The 18,970-nt window shown below is 37.2% G+C and overlaps 1 long non-coding RNA gene across 1 annotated transcript in view; it reads left to right on the top strand.

Moving 5' to 3' along the window:
- The window catches only part of LOC147821096 (uncharacterized), a 212,488-nt gene that overhangs the window by 178,001 nt on the left and 15,517 nt on the right, over window positions 1-18,970 (top strand). The window contains exon 2 of the long non-coding RNA XR_015447652.1: window positions 16,126-16,303. This is a non-coding gene — a long non-coding RNA (uncharacterized LOC147821096). The remainder of the gene's footprint in view (window positions 1-16,125; window positions 16,304-18,970) is intronic.

Raw genomic sequence — 18,970 nt, 5'->3', positions numbered from 1 at the left:
AATTAAATGTGTTTCTTATATGCAGCATATTGTTCTGCCAATCTGTTTCTTTTGGTTGGTGAATTGAGATCATTTACATTGATGGTTATAATTGATATGTATTGGCTTATCCTTGTCATATTATATTACTTCTATTGCTTCCTTGTCTTTCCCCCCTATTTAATTGCTTGCCCTGCCTGATGGCTTCTTTCTTTTCATGTTCTTGGAATTGTGGTTTTCATTATCTCTTTCTAAAATGCCCTTCAGAACACTTTGTAGAGCTGCTTTTCAGGTCATGAATTTCTTAGGTTGTTTTTTGTCATGGAAGTATCTTATTTTTCCATTGATTTTGAAAGATAGTCTTTCAGGGTACATAGATCTGGGTTGGAGGTTTTCTTTTAGGGCTTGAAATACTTCATTCCACACTCTCCTTGCCTTAATGGTTTGTGTTGAGAAGTCTGCTGTGATTCTGATGAGCTTTCTTTTATAGGTGATTTGTTTCTTTTCTCCAACAACTTTTAATATTCTCTTCTTTGCTGAATTTCTGGGATCTTGATTATTATATGCCTTGGTGTAGATTTATTTTGGTCATGAGTATTTGGAGTTCTGTATATTGCAGATAGAATTTTGAGCACAGGACACCAAACGTGTTGTTCATTTCTAACAACAGGAGGGAAGGCAGAGAGTGTGAATACAAATTAAGTTGTAGGGTGAGGTAGTGGTGGAAGTTAGGAAATTCCCTTTTGGTCGCTTTTCTTTTTTAAGTGAAAGAGGAAAAAGACCATCACCTGAGAGTGAGATATTCTTGGGATACTACATTAGAGATTTGAAAAGAGAAATATATATACATATATATGTATATATATGTATATATATTATATATTATATCATATATATTATATATATAATAAATTTCTGGGAAAATGAGAAAAATATACGGATTTGGGAAATGAAATACTATAGTATTTCAGGAAAGAAATCCCTAAAATTAAATTGCTGGGTGAAAAACAGTATGCACATCTTGTTCTTTTGATAGACATTGACAATATATCCTATAAAAGTTGTATCCATTAATATTTCTACAAGTAATACGTTTCTCCATTCCTATTCTAGCACAGTATATAAAACATTTTGAACTTTCAGTACCATAGCTGAGAACCAGTATTTGGTTATACTTTTAACTTGTAACTCTCTTATTATGTATGAGACAAGCATCTTTTCATATTCTTATTTATTTATTTATTTTTATATTTTGGTACTAGGGATCAAACTGGGGATCTTGCATTTGTGAGGTGGCACCACTGATCTAAATCCCTGACAACCTTTTCATATTCTTTAAAGTCAAAGGTTACAGAATAAAATTGTATAATCCCAAGGAACTATCTTTGAGTCCAAGACAAATGATTCTACTTTCTGCCTCCATGATTAAGGCTACACTGGGATCTGGCATCCAGGATCACAGAAACACAAGAGCAGAAAGTTTTTAGGAGATGTCTAAGAAGAGATTTTCAGTTTTAGGTTTTACCCAGGATTTCAAGAAATGAGTATTAGAATACAACCATAACCCAGGACTTCTGGTATACTGACAAGAGCTCCAGCTCTGTGCTTGGTCCTTGGGCAAGACAAACGTTGTGGATCAGGAAAGTGATGAAACATACATACTTGAGCTTTGCAAAGATAAACTCATGCTATTATTATGGTTCTGGATGGGTGATGAACAGTGCCTTGGTCATTGCAGCCAACCAGTGAACATATTAAAGAGAAAGCTAACAATGGAGTACTACTCAGCCATAAAGAAGGAGAAACCTGAGTCTTTTGTAGGAAATGGGTGCACCTTGAGATCAGAATTTTAAATGAAATAAATTGGACACAGAAACGTAAATGTCACATAACTTCTCTTATATGAGAAACGCAAAGTAAAAATAAATGAAAGTGCAAAATAGAAGATAGATATTAGGAAACAAGGAGATCTCTGGTAAATGGAAAGTGGATCTTGAGATGGAGCAAGGAGGGAGTAAGTGAGGGGGGAGGGAAAGAGAAATAAAAAGAACTAAGGTACATTATGTACATTTAACCAACTATCCCCAATGAATATAGTCATTATGTACTACAAATGTACTAATTTCTTTAAAAAGATCCTTTCCAGGAAAGGGGAGAACTGCAAGCTGCAGTAGTGTCTTTCTGGCTCATGGAATTCTGAATGAAAGGACTTTATTAGGATTCCAGGAAAGAAAGCCAAGACAGAATAAAGAACCTGTCACAAGGGCTACACTCATAGTACTGCTGTGCATGTACAAACTGTGTGTGAACTGCACACAGGGATCTTGGAGGAAGATTGGCCAGTAAGGCCTGGAATTTAGCCTGCTGCCTCTTTACTGTGCTATGAGCCCACAGGACTGTGGAAGCTCACAGAGGGTTCCCGTTTCCAATGTGTCTCACAGGAGAGGTGCTTTACTAATTTGTTAGCCTCAAGAAGTGTCTTTTTCCAATCTGTCTGTCCACAAGGGTCACTATTCTCTGATTTGCATGAAGGTGCTGCACTCTGGTGCCTTTTGGAGCCTCAGAGCAAAATGTCTCTGGCAATGGCTATAAATTCCAACCCAATTTCCCCAAGGGCTTCGACTTCCTGTGATGTTCCAGGAATTGTACGGAATAGAGAAAAGGATCCCAGTTAGCAGGGTGTGGAAGGAGATAACAGGGAGGAGTCATGTTACAGATAGATATAGGGAGATAAGGAAATAATTTGGTATTATATAAGGAACCTAGAATGTAGTTTTCATATAGCTAAAACACAAAATGAGAGCAAAATTAATGTATTCCAGTGTTCAGTAAAATAATTTTAGCTTATGAGGGACTACTCACATTAAATATTTGTTTTTAATATGAACCTTAAGAATTGATACCATCTGGGTTTTGGTCTGCTCTTACAGTACACATTGGGAAGCCTTTTCTTGGGTTGAGGACCTGAAGAGCCTGTGTTTTCATTAGAAGGTCAGAAAGTAAGTGTCAGGCAGAGACGAGGAGTTACACAAAAGGAAACTGATATTCCATAAAGGAATATAAACATTATATGTTGCAAACACGTACAAAAAAAAAAAAAAAAGGGAATCAAGCAGTGGGTGGAGGGGGATGGAGGGAAGGGAAAGGGGATAAAAAAAGGATTTAAGATATTTTATGTCTGTAGAATTTTTTAGCTTTATGTACTATAAACTTATACTAATAAAAAGTTATATTACCTTGGTTCTTATTTTTTCCCCATTCCCCTGCCCTACCTTCAACCCTTCTACCCCTTCCTATTTACAAAGGCTTTGTTCCAATTTATCCCTTTTCTCATATTTATTTCTTTCCCTTCTTTCCTTTCCCCTACCCCTTCCACTTCCCCTTCCCCTTTGGACTTTTTCTTCTTATTTCACATTATCTATTATACATTTTGATCCTTATTTAAACTGGTGGTTTCTCATACTAGAGAAAACATGCGGTATTTACACATGTGTGTCCTATTTATTTCACTTAAGAGTATCACCTCAATGTGCATGCATTTAGCTATAAATGTCTCTATCATGCTTTATGCCTGAGTAGTACTACATTTTTATAAAAAAAAAACACCACATTTTCTTTATCCAGTCTGTAGTTGATGGGTAATTGGTCTGTTTCCAACTTTTAGCAATTACAGACTGTGCCGCTATGAACATACATCGCTGTGGTACGATTCTTTTAATTCTTTTGGGAAGAAACCCAGCAGGGGAATAGCTGGGTCAAATGGGATCTCTAATCATAGTTTCTTGAGGTATCTCCACACTGATTTCCACAGTGGTTGCACCAGTCTACACTCCCACCAGCAGTGGAGCAGTGTTCCTCTTTCCCCACAGCCCCACCAAAATTTGATATTGGTTGATTTCATGATAGCAGCCATTCTTTCTGGAGTGAGGTGGAATCTCAGCATTGTTTCATTTGCATCTCTCAAATGACGGGTGATGTTGAACATTTTTTCATATGTTTATTTTCTATTTTTACTTCTTTGAGAAATGTCAGTTCATTTCAGATGCCCATTTTCGGATTGGGTCTTTAAATTTGGGAGTTCTGATTTTTTTAAGTTCTTTATATATTCTAGAAAGTAGACCTTTGTCTGAGGAAGTAACTGGTAAAAAGTTTTTCCCACATTCTGGCTTGTCTCTTCATGCTGTTGGTGGTTTCTCTTGCTGTGCAGAAGCTTTTTAATAAGAAGAGATCCCACTTGTTGATTGTTTGTGCTAGTTCATGGGCAACTGAGGTTTTGTTCATGAAATCTTTTCCTACACCAATATCTTCAAGAGTTCTACCAAACCCCTGTTCCAGCCAGTTCAGCGTTTCTGTTTTAATATTTAGATCTTTAATCCATTTTGATTTTAGCTTAGTGCAAGATGAGAGATATAGGTCTAGTTTTAATCTTTGGCAAGTTGAAACCCAATTTTTCCAGCACCATTTATTAAAGAGGCTATCTTTCCTTAAGTGAGGGTGTTTGACTCCTTTGTCGAAGATGAGGTGGCTGAGTGTGTCTGGTGTTGTTTCTGGATCTTCTAATCTATTCCACTGATCCTCGGGTCTGTTTCTTTGTCAGTTCCATGCTGCTTTTATCACAGTAGCTTTGTAGTGTAGTTTCAAGTTGGGATTGTGATACTCCCTGCCTTGCCTTGTTTCCTAGAATTACTTTTGCTATTCTATGTCCCTTTTTGTTCGAAATGAATTTTTGGATTGTTTTCTCAAGGTCTGTGAAGTATGCTGCTGGAATTTCAATTGAGATTGCATTGAATCTGTATATCAGTTTTGGAAGTATGGCCATTTTCACTATATTGGTTCTTCCTACCCAGAAGCAAGGGATGTCTTTCCATTTTCTGTTATAATCTTTGATCTGCTTTTTCACAGTGCTATAGTTTTCAGAGTAGAGGTCTTTGATTTCTTTCATTAGGTTGATCCCTAGGTATTTCTTTTTTTTTTTTTGGATGCTATTGTGAAAGGAGTTGTTTCTCCAGTTCCTCTCTCAGTGAGTCTATTGTTCTTGTACAGGATCGCTGTTGATTTTTGTGAGGTGACCTTGTATCCAGCTACTCTACTGAATTTGGTTATTAAGTCTAGGAGACTTTTGGTGGAGTTGATGGGATCTTCTATATAGAGTATCATGCCACCTGCAAATAATGACAATTTGACTTCATTTCCTGTCTTTATTCCTTTTATTTCTTTCTCTTGTCTAATTGCTCTTGTCTAATGGCTAATATTTAAAAAACTATATTGAACAGGAATGCTAATAGTGGACATCCTGGTCTTGTTCCTGATTTCAGTGTGAAGGATTTCAGTTTTTGACCATTTAGTATGATATTGGCTGTTGGTTTTTCATAGATGGTTTTTATCAGGTTGAGATAGAGAACATCAATTCCAATTTTCTGCAGAGTTTTTATCATGAATTTGTGTTGGGTTTTGTCGAATGCTTTTTCTGCATCTATTGAGATGATCATATGGTTTTTGTCCCTGGCTCTATTGATATAGTTTTTTACATTTATTGATTCACACATGTTGAAGCATCCCTACAATTCTTGGATGAATCTTGCTTGGTCAGGGTGTATGATCTTCTTGATGATCTTCTGCATTCTGTTTGCCAGTATCTCATTAAGGATTTTCGCATCTATGTTCACTAGTAAGATTGGCCTATAGTTCTCTTTTTCAGTTGGGTCTTTCTCTACTTTGGGTATCAAGGTGATGCTTGCTTCCAGGAATGAATTCAGGAGTATTGCTTCCCTTTCAATTTCATTGAAGAGTTTAAACAATAGTCACAATAGTTTTTCCCTAAATGTCATGTAGAATTCAGCGGTGAAGCCATCAGGACCCAGGCTTTTCTTAGTTGGTAAGTTTTAAATTATGTTTTCAATTTCATTGATTGTTATCGGGTCATTTACAATTTTTAGGTCTTCTTCATTCAACTTCAGTAGTTCATATATATCCAGAAATCTGTCCATTTCTTCTGTGTTTTCCAACTTATTGGCACATAGGTTCTCAAAGTAGGTATTAATGATCCTCTGGACTTCATCTGGGTCTGTTGTAATTTCATCTTTTCATTCCTAATTGCATGGATTTGAGTCTTTTCATTCCTTTTTCTTGATAAGGTTGCCTTAAGGCTTGTCAATTTTTTTTTTTATTCTTTCAAAGAACCAACTCTTGGCTTCATTGAGTTTTTGTATCATTCTCTTAGACTCCATTGCATTGATTTCTGGTCTGGTCTTTATAATTTCCTCCCTTGTATGAACTTTGGGTTTGTCCTGCTCTTCTTTTTCTAGAAGCTTGAGGTTCAGCATTAGGTTTTTTATTTGAGCTTGCTCTGTTTTCCTAATATAAGTGTTGAGTACTATGAATTTCCCTCATAAGACTGCTTTCATTGTGTCCCATAAATTCTGATATGTTGTTTTGACATTGTCATTTAATTGTGGAAATTTTCTGATTTCTTCTTTAATTTCCTCTGTGAACCATTGGTTATTCAGAGGTGTGTTGTTCAATTTCCACATGTTTATGAAGTTCTTGCAGTTTCTTTTGCTATTGATCTCCAATTTCATCACACTATGGTCTGATAACATACAGGGGATAACTTCAATTCCTTTGCATGTATGTAAACATGTTCTATGAGCGAGTATGTTGCCTATTTTGGAGTACAACCCATGTGCAGCTGAAAAGAATGTGTATTCTGATTTTGTGGGGTGGATCACTCTGTAAACATCTGTTAAATTTATTTGTTCAAGAGTTCAATTGAGTTCTAGTATTTCATTGTTTATTTTTTGTCTAGTTGATCTATCTATTTGTGACAGTGGGCTATTGAGGTCCCCCACTACTATCATATTAGTACTTATTTGATTTTTCATGTCTGTTAGTATCTGTTTTATATAGTTGGGTGCACTACTATTTGGTACATATATATTTATGATTGTCATGTCTTCCTCTTGGATTGTTCCCTTTATAAGGTTGTAGTGGCCTTTTTTATTTCTCTTAATTAGTTTTGGTTTGAAATCCATTTGATCTGCAAAAAGGATAGCTACTCCTGCTTTTACTTGGGTTCTTGTCACATGGAGTACTGTTTTCCACCCTTTAACATTTAGTCTATGTGTTTCTTTTTAAATTAAGTGCTTTTGTTGTATGCAGCATATTGTTGGATCTTGCTTCTTGACCCATTCTGCCAGTCTGTTTCTTTTGATTGGTGAATAGAGACCATTAACACTGATGGTTATAACTGATATGTATTGACTTATCCTTGTCACGACTTTTTCTTTTTGTTGGATTCTCCCCCTTTGCTTTAATTTCTTGTCATGCCAGATGGATTGATTCTGCTGGGCTTCCTGTGGTTTGTGATCCTCATTGTCTTTTCCTAGGATATTGTCTAAAATTTTTTAGAGTGGTTCATTATTCATGAAGTCCTAAGGTGCTCTTTGTCATGAAAGTGTCTTATTTCTCCATCAATTTTGAAAGATAGTTTTGCAGGGTAAATCAATCTGGGTTGGAGGTTGTTTTCCTTTAGGGCTTGAAGTATGTCACTCCAAGCTCTATTTGCCTTGTGGGTTTGTGTTGAGAAGTCTGCTGTGATTCTGATGGGCTTTCATTTGTATGTGATTTGTTTCTTTTCTTTTACTGGTTGTAGGATTTTGTTCTTCCATTGGGTTTCTGGAATCTTAACTATTATATGCGTACGTGTAGTTTTTTTTTTTTTATCAAGGGTAGTTGGAGTCCTACATGCCTCACTTATCTGTATATCAAATTCTTTTCTTGATCTCTTACTACCTTTCTATGTTCTTATTTTTCTCTTCTTTATTTTAGATCTGACTTTCACCTCCTTTTAGTCACTGATACCCTTACTTTTCTGTCGGTGATCCTTACCCATTCTGCTGTGTTGGGGGATAATACTGTTTAATACCTATGCTTAGCTGAGTTGCTAGGAGATTAGATAAAGTACTGTTGTCTAGAATTATTTCAGTATTTACCCAGTTCCCTTGTGTCATTGATGCTTTTCGCTGAACTGTGATTGTGCCTAATATAGCCACATTTTTTTTTTGAAATCTGGTCCATTCTATAGCCTGTGTAGGGAAGTCAGTGACAAGAAGCATAATACTGTGCATTCATGGCAGCAGATAGCTTGGAGAAAAAGGAAGACAGATCTTTCCCAAGATAGATGATGGAGATACAAGAGATTAATTTTAATGAAAGGAATCAATTACACGCATCCAAGATGGTAAAGGATATTTGTTTGAACCAAAATGTGAAAGGCGAAAGGATCTGGAAATTTGAGTTGGACACAGACCAGCAATTTAACAAAGCTACTGAAAATAGTTTAAACAATCTAGACTACATCAGTTTTAATTAATCTTTGCAACAATTCAATATGGCACAAACATTAATGGGTATCATTTCTATTTTAATGATGAAGCTATTGGTGTTTAGTGAGCTGCCTTGACTTGTATAATGTTATACTCTCAACTCTGCCAGCACTCTCCCATTGTTCTATTGCCATTTATAACCCCTAGTTCATACTATAGTTTAGACCTCTCCTGTAAACTTGTGCATAGCCTCCTGTACAACATCTCCAATAGAATCTCAAATTTAACATTTCTAAACAGAACTTCTGATTCATACTTTTCTCCCCCACATCTGTTCCTCCTCCAGTTTCCTCATTAATTACAAGGCACTACCATCCATCCACCTAGTTGTTAATGTCCATAAACTAACAATCATTTTAGACTATTTCTTTTCTGTATTCTAGCAATAATTCCCTGTTAACTCTAACCATAAAATATGTCCCAGAGTTGAACCCCATCTCCACCTGTTCTGCTTCCACTATATCAAGCCATCAACATCTTTTACTTAGACTCCTCCAAGAGCCTCTTCATAGGTTTCACTGTTTCAACACTTGCCAGGCTACAGTCCATTCTCAACATAGTAGCTCCAAAACCCACAAGATTCTGCCGCCTGCTTAGCAAGTGCAAGGACCCGAGTTCCATCCCCGGTACAAAAAACCCCACAAAAACCCCCGCAAGTTCTGTCATGTCATTTCCCTGCCAAAGATCCTGCAATGGCTTTGTACTGCAATTAGATATCCCAGTTGATTTCCATTGCCAATAGGGTCCTATATGATATAGCCCTTGTCTACATTTTTGGCCTTATCTCCTAATATTTTCCATCTTTTGGCCCCTGAATATGTCAGGTTCATTCAATCTCAGGACCATTGTATTTTTTTTCCTTAAGTTCTTTTATTGGTACATGTTAGGTATACAATATGTTTACATTTATCATTGGGTGCTTGTACCTGTACATGATGTATCTTGGTTCTTATTTTTTCCCCATTCCCTGTGCTCCCTTCCCCCCCTCCACTCTTCCCTATTTGCAAAGACTTTGTTTCCATTTTTCCTTTTCTCATAATTTTTCCTTTCCCTTCTTTCCTTTCCTCTTCTCCTCCCACTTCCCCTACCCCTGTGGACCTTTTATTCCTATTTCAAATTATCAATTATTCATTTTAATCATTTAGTTCTTATTTACACTTTCAGTTTCTCACACTAGAGAAACTATGTGGTATTTACAAATGTGTGTCCTATTTACTTCACTTAAGGGGATGGCTTCAATATGCATCCATTTAACTATAAATGTCTCTAGTTTCTCATTCTTTATGGCTGAGTAGTACTCCATTTTATATAAAAAAAAACAACCCACATCTTCTTTATCCAGTTTCCAGTTGATGGGCACTTGGGCTGTTTCCAAGCTTTAGCTGTTATAAACTGTGTTGCTATGAACATGGGTGAGCATATATCACTGTGGTATTATTCTTTTAATTCTTTTGCGAAGATAGCCAGCAGGAGAATAGCTGGGTCAAATGGGACCTCTAGCCCTAGTTCTTTGAGGTATGTCCATGCTGATTTCCACAGTGGTTGCACCAGTCTGCACTCCCACCAACAATGGAGAAGGGTTCCTTTCTCCCCACACCCCCACCAGCATTTGTTGTTGGTTGATTTCTTGATAGCAGCCATTCTTTGTGGGGTGAGGTGGAATCTCAGTGTTGTTTTCATCTGCATCTCTCGAATTACCAGTGATCTTGAACATTTTTTCATATGTTTATTTGCTTCTTTTACTTCTTTGCCTGAAAAATGTCTCTTTATTTCAGATGCCCATTTGTGAATTGGGCCTTTGAATTTGGGGTGTTTGATTTCTTTCAGTTCTTTATATATTCTAGATAGTCTTTGTCTGAGGTACAGCTGCTAAAAAAATTTTCCCACATTGTAGGTTGTCTGTTAGCTCTGTTGATGGTTTCTCTTGCAGTGCAGAAGCCAGTTGTTGATTCTTTGTGCTAGTTCCCATGCTACTGAGGTTTTGTTCGTAAAGTCCTTTCCTATGCCAATAGGACCATTGTATTATTTGTTTCTTCATCGTCGAGTTGCTATTTATTGTTTCCTGGTTTATTCCTTGTAATTCAGATCTCACCTTGAATGTCATTCTGTCAGAATGGCCCTTACTGTCCACCTAGGCTACACTATCATATTACTGTCTTATTGCATTTGTAGAACTCATCACTTCCTTACATTCCTATTATTCATTTTATTCCTTGTTATTGGTCTGTCTCCTCCATTAAATTCATAAGCTCTTTTAAGTCATGGACCTTGTTTATCTTACTTGTTCTTGTGTCTCAGCACCTAGGATGATGCCCAGTTTTTCCCAGTACCCCTCAGTGTTTTGCTATGTAGTGTCCAAATATGTTTTTGATCATCAGAAGTCACAACACTAATCTTTTCTGTGTTCTTCAGCTGAAACTTGTACTATTTTGACAAATTCTTAGAACTGTTTTCTGAAGGATACAGTAGAAAGCCTCCAGAGGAAGATATTAAGAATAGTAAAAAATTTTGAAACACATTATATGAAGGAGAGGTCATGAAATTTAGATATTTAACCCAAAGAAGAACAGACTAAAAAGGGCCATCTCAGATTCATTGTTATTTCATTAGTTTATTTTTTGCTAGTACCTACTTTCTTTCTCTCTCCCCAATTTTTAGCCTTAACACTTCTAGCTGGGTTAAGGTTAAGTCCCAATTCTGATCTTTTTTTTCTCCTTATAAGGAGAGATTTTGCATTCAGGTGGAAATTACACCTCTCTGTCCTTTCTGAGTGGAAATATTGAGCTTTCTAGGTGATCCTCTTCCAGGTGATTTTACTTATGTTTTGCTGACACTAGTACAATGCCCCTTCCAAGGCTATGGTCAGACAGATGCAAACGGGTAGAACACTCACCTGACTTTTCTCTTGTAGAAAGTACTTATGGTTTTATATGCCCAGATTTTCTAGACATTAGATAGAAAATACTCCTTTTCCTATTTTACCATCTGATTTAAAAATAAATTAGAGTTATTATTATTTGCAACACCAGACAAGAGATCATCAACAGCTCAGGATACACCCTCACTGAAATGTAGTTTTAACTCAGTTTTGCTGTTTGGAGTCATTTTACCTGTCTTTCCCGAGAGACTGGTTACTATTTTCCCAGTGAAGTAGGTCTTGAGTATCTTATCTTGCTGTAAAAGTTGCCGGTGTGGCTCTGTTGTTGCATCTATTAGTGGATCCACTGTGGCTCAATGGTACTTTTTCTTTTGGTTTTTTTTTTTTTGGTACTGGGGATTGAACTTGGGACCTTGTGCTTGTGAGGCAGGCAGCAGAACCACTGAGCTAAATCCCCAGCCCTCAATGCTACTTTTTCTTATGAGGCTGGGTAGAATGGCCTGTGACCTTCTCAAGAGCACAGCATGACAGACAGTCTTGTGAAGGGTGGTCACAAGGCCATTTCTCACTCATTTCCTTATCTTTTCTGTGCCTCCACTATCATCCCAAAGTACAGCTGCAGTATGAAATTGGCTGGCCCAAGACAGTGACCTGCTGCTCCTATCATCTGTCATCTGGCCCCTCTTGTTTATTTTCATCCTGTGGGACCAGAGATCTGATGAGATGACACTAAACAGTGGCTCTTGATTTCACCTACCTGATTGGTCATCTAATGGAAATTGCCATTTCCACATATAAGCCAATATGAAGGGTCTCCAGATGAGCTTCAGAAAGAATGATGACTGTAATGCATTAAATATATAAATATCATAATACACATCTGTCCCCCCTACTTATTGGTTACCACTAGTAGTTGCTAGGATAACAGCCCTTCATTCTGAAAATTGATAAGTAAAGGGAAATATCCTATCATTTATTTTAACTATCCTTGTGCTGTTTGTATATAAACATAATCTAGTAACAGATAAGGATCAGGCAGGAAATTAGGGTGTGGCCAGCTGGCTGGCAAGGAGCATGACCTGTCAATCACAGAGATCCAGGACATGGCAGCAAAGCAGTTTTAAGCCCTGCACCTGGGACCAATCAGAAAGTGCTATTTTCAGTTCTTCTTGCAAGAACTCAAGCAGGTTTTTGATAGGATGGTTTGCATCTGACATCTGAAGGTGAGTATTTCTAAGGCATAATTCCTTAGAGAATATTTTCCTTTACGTCACTTTGCTGTTAGTTGTGTGCCCCCAAGAAAGTTATTTCTCCTTTGAGATGCACTTTCATCTATTAAGAGAAAACTTAACGGGGGCTGGAATTTTGTCAAAGTCAACTAATAAACAAATTGAAAGGACTAAAATAGAAAATGTTTGTGAAAGAGCAGGCATAGGGACTGGCACTGGGTAGAAACTCTGGAGATGTTTGTTTTTTCCTTTGTAAATAATTTATTTGAGGTCCCATTCCTAGAAGGCTACATTCCATTGCATATCTAATTGGATATATTATGCCTATTTATATATGAAGATGAAAGGTATAAGAATTAGTGGAAAGAACACAGCTTTGTGTGTATCTAATTTAGGTCATTTAGTTTTGTTCAGCCTTAGTTTTAACTATAAGGAAAAAATGGGGTGAGTAGTACTTAATTTACAAGGTTGTGTTAATGTTGAAATGAGATAACATAAATTATGATGTTTGATACATTGGTAGCATTATTAACCTTAGTTATTATCTCAGCTATTATGTGGTTTGATTCTTTTTCAAATAATGAGGGGCTTCCTTTGTGTCCCTCAACTGACTGGAATTTAGTGTGTGCAATATATGGTCATTGGATGAGGTTAACTGGTTAATAGAAAGGCTGAATTCCTGACTTTTTTTTCTTAATTGCCTATTTAGTCTAAATGTTTTTGTTTCTTCCAAAAAGCAGTAGTGAACGTTGCTCAAGGAAAAGAGCATAAATTAATGAATTTGAAAACAAATATAACATATAGGGTATAAACAAAGCTAAAAATTAGTTCTTTGGTAAATCTGATTGAGAAAAAAAATAAGAAAAGTCACAAGTAGCAAGTAGCAGAAATGATAAATGAGATGCCATTACAGATCTCTAGAGATAATTTAAGATAATAGGGGAATAGTTGAAACTTTGAATGCATTAGTGAAAGGGACTAATCCTTAGAAAAATGCACTCTAACAAAACAGATTCAAGAGAAGTTACAGACAAAAAAAAACAAACTTAAAAAACATTCCCACAAAAAAATTCCAGGCCCAATAGTCAAACTGCCAGTAGTCAGCTTTACTAAATATTTCAAAGAGGACAAATTCCAATCTTACACAATCATATCATAGAAAAGAAAAAGAGAACATGACCCAACTCATTTTTTGAGCTTAGAGTAACCTTAATACCAAAACCAATCAAGGCAGAGCAAGAAAACAAAATTACCCTCCTATGTCATTTATGTAAAAAGATGCAAACTTGCCAAGCAAAATATAGCAAATGGGATACAGCAACGCAGGGGTGGAAGTGTAGCTCAGTGTTACAGCAACTGGCTAGCATATACAAGGCTCTGGGTTTTGTTTTCTGCACCAGAAAACAACAGCAGCAGCAACCACCACCACAACAACAGCAAAACACAACAATCACTAGGCACAGTGGTGCATGCCTGTAGTCCCAGCTACACGGGAGGTTGAAGTGGAAGGGTCACTTGAGTGCAGTAGTTCATGGCCTGTCTGGGCAACATAATGAGACGCTGCTTCAAATATAAATTAAAATCATATGGCAAAATATACAATACACAATACAGTCATATGTTGCTACTCAATAGCTTTGAAACTTCTAAAATTTGCAACTCGGCATATTCTGACCTGAAAAATTTGACCTGGTGTTTGCTACTTGGTACTCAACCAAGCAAAACAGAACTTATCTGTGTCGATTGCTTTATAACAGGTTACCCTTTCCAGCCAAAACAATTTGTTTGGTACTCATTGTTTTTGCTACTAAATCACACCTTCTGGAACCAATTAACAATGACTACCAAGGTACCACTGTACATCATTCAAGTTGGGTTTATTCTAGAAATGCATGATTTTCTTAAGATTTAAAAATCAATTCTAATTTATCACATGGACCAAGTGAGAAAAAACATGATCATCTTAACAGTCAGCAAGAAAGTTTGATCAAATTCAACATCCACTTATGCATGATCTAAAAAAAAACAAACCCTTTAACAAACTAGGAGTAAGAAGAAACCTTCTTAATCCAGTAAGGTCTTTCTTGCTTATCTCAAAATTAAAATGTAAACATACTTAGTTGTGAAGTGATAATTTTCTTTTCAGATTAGGAATGAGGCAAGGATGTCTACTATACAAATTTTAGTCCCTGTTTTGCTGATGTTGATAGCCAGTGCACTAATGTAAGAAAAAAATTAAAAATTGGAAAAGAAGAAATAAAACTCATTGTATATGATATAATCATGTACTTTGGAAAGATAAGGCAGAGTACAAATAAATTTTTAAAATTTATAAGATAATTTACTTAAGTTCCTGAATATAAGGTCAGTACAAAAATTACAAGTATTTTAATATATAAGCAAAAAGTTAGGAAATGAAATGTTTTTAAAAGTTGCCATTTATAACAGCATACAAGTATCAAACACATATCAAATACTTAGAAATAGAACCCTAATAATAATCATAGAAAAAAACCTGTATGGAAAACTAGAACCCTTTATTAATTGAAATTAAGGATCTAAATAAGTGGATAAATGTGTAATTTTCATAGAAGATTCAATATTGTCTTCTTCAAGTTAATTCATGGAATAAATATAAAGCAACCTCAATCACAACCCCATATTTTCTTTTTCGTGTCACTTTAAAAGCTGACTTGAAAATTTATATGGAAACACAAATGTCAAAAACATGAAAAACACCTTGTGTAGAAGGAAATAAAAGTAGGAAAAGTTAGCCTATGAACTATCACAACTTCTTTCAAAGTGATGGTAATTGAAGCCAGTGTGATAGTGGCACAGGGACAGACAAAACAATGGATCAGAGGAGAGAGCCCCAATAGATAATGTTACATGTAGTGACACAGCATATGTGACAGGAGTGGTATTGCTTATCAGTGGTGGAAGGATAGATTTTTCAATAAATGTTGGACAATTGGAATCTATGTGAGAAAAATTTAAATTGGTACCCTATCTTGTACCATATAAAAAATCAATTACAGATGTGGTATAGATTTAAATATAAAAGGCAAATCCATAAAGTTTTTAGAAGATAACATAAATTTTATTTGTGATTTGGGGGTAGAGCAAGACTTTCAAGACACAAAAAGCAGGAGAAGGTATTTGTAACACTGATAACCAACAAAGCACTGATATCTAGAATTTATGAAAAACACAATGCAATAAAAATGAGAATAGCCTCTCACAACCATATCACATCATGAAGGAAGAACCCCAGAGAGCTAAACAATGATGTTGATCACGATCATAATATTAAACTTCATCATTAATTAGGAAAATGAAAATTAAATCTAGAGTTGATACGACTATATACTCCCCAGATTGCCAAAAATTTAGAGTCTAACTATAGTAAATATTAGCCAGGATATTGAGTAGCAGAAACTGCATACAGAGCTAGTATGTATGTAAACTGCCATGATCATTGTGGAAAGTAGGTGAAAGTGGAAAAGGGATGGAGATGAAAATATTTTTGACTTTCTACCATGTGTCATATGTATTCAATTCTGATGATAACTACATGAGTCTTATAAGGAAATGAGTCAGAATTTGACTCTGAGTCTCTTGGTTCTAAATTCCATGTTGTGTTTTCTGTTCCTAGGAGATTCACTTTGTGGTCTAGAGAACAAATGAACCTGTTGGCAAAAGACTCCTTTAGATCAGAGCCCCCCCAGCACCAAGGAACAGAGCTCCCACCCTCCAGTGCAGAGAAGGTGAGCCTTTCAGGCTGCTGTACCTCTGCCCCCAGCGCCGAGGAGCAGAGCCCCAACATTGAGGAGGTAAGCTGAGCAGGCACCAGCAGCACACTCCCCCACCCCCCACCCTTGAAATGAGAAGACACATAAACAAGTCTCAAAACTAGATTTCCAGATCACCTAAAGCAACTGTGAAGGGAAACGAGATAAAACAATCTGATACTCAACCACCTGGACTTTCTGAATGGGCAGCAGAAGAGGATCTGAAAAAAATTAAATCAGAAATAATTTCTCAGATAACAGCAGAGATTGTACCCATAGTGCAAGACATGATTACTAAATCTAGAATGGACCCAGATTGGAAAAAAAAAATAGAGGAGCTGAGGAACATGATGCAATCCCAAAACAGGAAACAAATGGAATCCATAAAACAGATGCAAACAGATTTCCAGGAAATTAAAACCTCCATTGAAAGTTTACTGAGCAGAATGAGCCAATGCAAGGACAGAATTTCAGATATAGAAGATAGGATTACAATTAGTGACCAGGTAAAGAAAAATTTCTTTAAAATTTTAAGAGACCAAGACAAAATCAATCCAGCAGCTGCTAGATGATGCAAAGAAGAATAACAAAAGACTGATAAGAGTTAATGAAGAAACAGGAGAGAATGCAGATGACATAAAAAAAAAACTGTTCACAGAAGTGATGGCAGAAAACTTCTCATGCAGGGGAAAAGAACTTGACATACAGGTAAGTGAGGCATATAGGACTCCAACTAGCCTTGATAAAAAAAACTACACATAGGTATATAATAGTTAAGATTCCAGAAACCCAACAGAAGAACAAAATTGTACAAACAGTTAGAGATGAGAAACAACTCACATATGAAGAAAAGCCCATCAGAATCACAGCAGATTTCTCAACACAAACCCACAAGGCAAATAGAGCTTGGAGTGACATACTTCAAGCCCTAAAGGAAAACAGCCTCCAACCCTGATTGGTGTACCCTGCAAAACTATCTTTCAAAATTGATGGAGAAATAAGACACTTTCATGACAAAGAGCAACTTAGGATCTTCATGAGTACCAAACCAGCACTCCAAAAAATTTTAGACAATGTCCTAGGAAAAGACAATGAGGATCACAACCCCAGGGAGACCAGCAGAATGAATCCATCAGGTGAGACAAGAAATTAAAAGCAAAGGGGGAAGAATCCAACAAACAGAAAAAGTCATGACAATAATAAGTCAATATGTATGAGTTATAACCATCGATGTTAATGGTCTTAATTCACCAATCAAAAGAAATAGACTGGTAGAATGGGTCAGGAAGCAAGATCCAACAATAGGCTGCATACAAGAAACACAATTCAAAAAGAAACTCATAGACTGAAAGTTAAAGGGTGGAAAACAATACTCCATGTGACAGGAACTCAAAAACAAAAAAGCAGGAGTAGCTATCCTCTTTCCAGATCAAGTGGATTTCAAACCAACACTGATTAAGAGAGGCAAAGAAGGACACTACATCCTTATAAAGGGAATGACCCAACAGGAAGAGAAGACAATCATAAATATATATGTACCAGGTGTGGAAGATGCTGAGTCAGCCCGCTGCAGACAGGCAGGTCTGCGCATACCCTACCGAGGTCCTGAGTCACGCAGAAGATGCCAAATCAGCCGGAGCCCCAGCAACAATCTACTGGACCCCCCTACCCCCTGCACCTCTGTACAGCCACCTGGTTCCACACTACAAAGATGCAGAGGACACCGGACCACCAGATCATAGTACTGAGTCCCGCTGCTCCGGGCCAAAGGTAGGGGCTTCTGAGCTGCTGTCCCACTGCTCCTGGTTCAGAGGAAGGGGCTTCCTGGCCACCATCCCTCCCGCTGCTCCCACCCCAGAGGAAAGGGCTTTTGGGCCACCTTCTGTCCCGCTGCTCCTGGCCTAGAGGAAGGGGCTTCCAGGCCACCATCCCTCCCACTGCTCCCAGCCCAGAGCTAGGGGCTTCTGAGCCACCATCCCACTGCTCCTGGACCAGAGGAAGGGGCTTCTCAACCACCATTCCTCCCGTTGCTCCCAGCCCACAGGAAAGGGCTTCTGGGACACAATTGCTACCACTCCTCCCGGCCCCTGTCCCACCTCTCCCAGCTCAGAGGAGGTAATCTGTGCAGGCACTAACAGAACCTCCCACCAGTCGAAATGAGAAAACATGCAAATAATTCTCAAAACCAGACACCCAGATCACCTACAGCAACCCCAAAGGGAAATGAGATGGAACACTCTGATACTCAACCACCTGGACCCACTGAACTGGCAACAAAAGGGGATCTGGAAAAAATGAAATCAGAAATAATTTCTCAGATAAGAGGAGAAATTGCTCCCCTAGTGCAAGACATGATTAATAAATCTAGAGAGGAGCTCAGGAACATGATGGAATCCCAACACAGGAAACAAATGGAATCCATAAAACAGATGCAAATAGATTTCCAGGACATGAAAAACTCCATTGAAAGTCGAAACAGCAGAATGAGCCAATGTGAGGACAGAATTTCAGACACAGAAGATAAGATTGCAATTAGTGACCAGGAAAAGGGAAATTGCTTCAAAATTGTAAGAGAACATGAGAAATCAATCCAGCAGCTGCTAGATGATGCAAAGAAGAATAACATAAGACTGATTGCAGTCAGTGAAGAAACAGGAGAGGGTGCAGATGACATAAAAGATCTCTTCACAGAAATAATGGCAGAAAACT

Source organism: Heterocephalus glaber, unplaced genomic scaffold (assembly GCF_053883595.1).
Source record: "Heterocephalus glaber isolate CG9 unplaced genomic scaffold, H.glaber_assembly_v1.0 deba00001764, whole genome shotgun sequence".
NCBI classification, from domain to species: Eukaryota; Metazoa; Chordata; class Mammalia; order Rodentia; family Bathyergidae; genus Heterocephalus; species Heterocephalus glaber.
This window is presented reverse-complemented; position numbering and strand designations above follow the sequence as displayed.